General features: G+C 44.3%; 1 non-coding gene across 1 annotated transcript; it reads left to right on the top strand.

Annotated features, from left to right (window-relative positions):
• The first annotated feature begins 839 nt into the window (after positions 1-839).
• Positions 840-947, top strand: LOC147117872 (U6 spliceosomal RNA). The gene has a single exon (XR_015078568.1). It is a non-coding gene; the product is annotated as a U6 spliceosomal RNA (small nuclear RNA).
• The last annotated feature ends 3311 nt before the right edge of the window (positions 948-4258 follow it).

The following is a 4258-nucleotide window of genomic DNA, read 5'->3' as shown; positions in this document are numbered from 1 at the left end:
ATCTTGCAGAGTCTTCCAGTAAATAACTGTACTCACTCCAAAGTATTCCCTGCGCTTTTTAAAGCCCAGTACTGCACTTGTCAAATAAATATTCACACCGTTTAATTTACAAGCTGATCGATGCCGGGCATCGGAGATTTCCGTTTCCTGATTGGCTAGTGATAGGAGCGCCGCCCCCATGTGACCCCAGGTAGGCTCACGCACAGCGGCGCGCCCCCCGGGGTCCGTGGGCCACTGCGCGGCGCACAACTCCGCGGCATTTCAGAGCGAGTTTTCGTTTGCGGCCTCGCACCAGGTAAATGCGGATTTCGTTCGGCGGTCAGCGGCGTACTCCTCAGCTACACCGCCGACCGCCATTCCAGGGCCATTAGCTCTCCGTTGAGCAGAGCAGATTAAGAGAGGTGTTCAAAATTATGAGGGGGTTTGGATACAGTAAATTAGCAGAAACTTTCCACTGGGGTAACAAGAGGACCAACGTTCCCTTCAAGCTGCGCTCCGCAGGCCCCGCACAGCCAGTGACCTGACTTTTAAACTGAAAAAACCCACCCATGCGCAGACTTTTGAGTGGGCCGGGCAGCCCGTTAAAGGGGCTGCGCGGTCCAAAAACAAATTATGGGGGACATCGCAGAGGACACAAATTTAAGATAATTGGCAAAAGAACCAGAGGGGAGATGGTACTAATGCCCCCCACAGGAAATTCCAGGACATCGATTGGTTTCCGCACTCGTTCGCCACTCAGATGACCAAAAATAATTGCTGCATTCTTCGTAAATCCGATGACAAAACAGCCAAAGAGAAAGCCTGGTCTGGTTTGGTCTTAACATAAGAACATAAGAATCGTGCTCGCTTCCGCAGCACATGAACTGAAGTTAGGAACGATACAGTGTAGATTAGCATGGCACCTGCACAAGGACGACATGCAAATTCGTGAAATGTTCCCTTAAAAAAGAAAAAAAAAATAAGAATTAGGAGCGGGAGTCGGCCATTCGGCCCTTCGAGCCTGCTCCGCCATTCAATGAGCTCATGGCTGATCTTCTACCTCATCTCCACTTTCCTGCACTATCCCCATATCCCCTCAATTCCCTTAATGTTCAAAAATCTATCGATCTTTGTCTTGAATATACTCAACGACTGAGCCTCCACAGCCCTCGGGTAGAGAATTCCAAAGATTCACCACCCTCTGAGTGAAGAAATTTCTCCTCATCTCAGTCCTAAATGGCCGACCACTTATTCTGAGACTGTGACCCCTGGTTCTCGACTCCCCAGCCAGGGGAAACATCCTCCCTGCATCTACCCTGTCAAGTCCTGTAAGAATTTTGTATATTTCAATCTTACTTCTAGATCCCACAAACAATAAGAAGAGATAGATGAGATATATTGATTACCAATGGATGAGTCTATATGGATTAGTCTAGCAGTATCATTTGTGGCCTTGGGTATTGATAGATTTATGCCATTTGGTTTATAGTAAAATTAGGCAGCAAGATCTCCACGCTTCAGTGACGTCTTGGGAGCTATGAACAAATAATTACAAAAACCATCGATAAAATGGGTGGTTCACAGATTGGTAAATGAGAACGAATTAGCAAATAATTCACTAAAGAAGACAAGTTCATTCCAATCAAGGATTTAAGGTGACTTGAATGCTTTAATGGGGTCATTTTTTAAATATCTATAGAATGTGGATCCAATGCTCAAAGTGGTGAGAAGCAAATGCTTTAAAAGCAACCTGCAACCTAGACCCTGAATCGTGTGCTGTGGACCAAGTGCTTTTTACTGCACCTCCCCTTTTCCGTCCTCGGGTAACCCCGCAGAGATGGACAACTATGTACTTCTAAGGGAATACCAGGTACAAGTCAGTTGCGGCCACAGTAAAGCCCTGCTTCAGGACTCTAATCTATGCTTTGGGCAGTGCAAAGTAAAAGTCACACACCATCCCGACTTGGAAAGATATCGGGCCGTTCCTTCATCGTCGCTGTGTCAAAATCCTGGAACTCCCTCCCTAACAGCACTGTGGGAGTACCTTCACCACACGGACTGCAGCGGTTCAAGAAGGAGGCGGCTCACCACCACCTTCTCAAGGGCAACTAGGGATGGGCAATAAATGCTGGCTTTGCCAGCGACGCCCACATCCCGTGAACTGATGAAAAAAAGTGGCTTCTTTAACTGTATAATGTCCCCTTGTTTTCCAATATTTGAAAACAAATGAAATTAGCTACATTTAAATATGCAATTTCTAATTGGTTTCATTTATTACTTAGCGCGCAGGTTAATTAGGGTCGACAAAGGTAGGTAAAGCCTAAACAGGTACAGTATGTTCAGTTGGATTAGTTTGGACAGTGAGTAGTTAGGCAGAGTGTGTCCGGCTGTTTAATTTGTAGTTAGGAAGTTTGACAGAAAGTTCTTCTCTTACAAATTAGGTTAAAAAGTTGACACAAGCTCAAAACAGGGAATCCTACTTTAACATCTTCACTAAAGTTATTGATAAAGGATGTTTAGCCTCACTGTGTCATAGAGTCATATAGTACAGGAGGAGGCCATTCAGCCCATCGTGCCTGTGCCGGCTCTTTGAAAGAGTTAACCAAATAGTTCCAGTCCCCTGCTTTTTCCCCATATCCCTGCAAAATGTTCCTTTCCAGTCATATATATCCAATTCCCTTTGGAAAGTTTCTATTGAATCCAGTTCCACCGCCCTTTCAGGCAGCGCGTTCCAGAGCATAACAACTCGCTGCGTAAAAAAAAACATTCTCCTCATCTTCCCTCTGGTTCTTCTGGCAATTATCTTAAATTTGTGCCCACTGCTTACCTTAGCAGAGAGGTCAATAACCAGGGGGCATAGATTTAAAGTAATTGGTGGAAGGATTAGAGGGGAGTTGAGGAGAACTTTTTTCACCCAGAGGGCGGTGGGGGTCTGGAACTCACTGCCTGAAAGGGTGATAGAGGCAGAAACCCTCATCACATTTAAAAAGTACTTGGATATGCACTTGAAGTGCCGTAACCTACAGGGCTACGGACCAAGAGCTGGAAAGTGGGATTGGGCTGGAGAGCTCTTTGTCGGCCGGCACAGACACGATGGGCCGAATGGCCTCCTTCTGCGCTGTAAATTTCTATGATTCTATGATATGACCCCACTGCAATCCGGCAGGTGTCGGTTGAAAACCACATGTTATTATACAATCCTGTGGAAGGGGTTAGGTTGCTGCCTTTATGTTAACTGCCCCCCTCACCCACTTTCCATTGGGCGCAGGGCCGTTCAAATTCCCCCATGGCCTTTGCATTGGGGGTCAAAGTACTCAACAACTGGAACTAGTTTTTAAGCAACAGTTACAGTGTTATTTTTCTTTTTTAAAGTCCTACCAACATACTGAAGATACTGCACTTGTTTTTTTTTCTCCCCCCTGATGGCCCCCCCTTAAGGCTAAAGGGATCAAGTGATATGGGGAGAAGGCAGGGACAGGGTACTGAATTTGGATGATCAGCCATGATCTCATTAAATGACGGAGTGAGCTCGAGGGGCCGAATGGCCTACTCCTGCTCCTATCTTCTATGTCTATGTTTCTATGACCTTTGTAAAACGTTTCATTTTGTCCTGGGGGGATTTATTTTACAACAGATTATCTTCAGTTTTCTCCAGTAAAGCTCTGCAAATTATTACATTTTTCGTTTTTAAAAAAATCTCTAAATGAAATAATTGGCACAGCTTGTAAGGTACCGAAGCTGCCCAGTGCTGTCTTTTCTATGTTGCTGATGTAATTATCACCACGAGTGGGTCTTATCAGATTATTTAATTTAAATTATACTTTAATAAAAAGTGGAGATCTACACGATATTTCTCTGCACTATTATCTTTCCAGCTATAGCCATTAGAAAGTGCTTCTTAATTTATTTCTTTTGTCGTTTTAACATTTCATTGTAGGTCCCATTAAAGGGCTGCACGTACATTACTTGTCTGTACTATTGCGCTGCCTTTTTAATTGGTTTCAAAAACATACGTGCAAACTGCATGGATAATAATGAGCGAGATGCGCTAACAACATGATTTTCTGCTGTAGTGACCATGGCTAACGAACTATAACTGGTAAGTATTTGCCGTTCACACTTAAATTATTATCGCCAGTAAAAAAAAAATTATTTGACGCTGAAATTTGAGCAGTCGCGACTCGTTCCTTCTTTTTGGAGGGGGCACATAAGAAACTTTATAAGAGAGCGCTACATGTCATTCAAGAAGCCAAGCATGGGTTACTTCACCAAGATGGCG

Source organism: Somniosus microcephalus, chromosome 5, assembly GCF_052327205.1.
Source record: "Somniosus microcephalus isolate GS21.2 chromosome 5, FLI_Smic_1.0, whole genome shotgun sequence".
Classification (NCBI taxonomy): Eukaryota; Metazoa; Chordata; class Chondrichthyes; order Squaliformes; family Somniosidae; genus Somniosus; species Somniosus microcephalus.
This window is presented reverse-complemented; position numbering and strand designations above follow the sequence as displayed.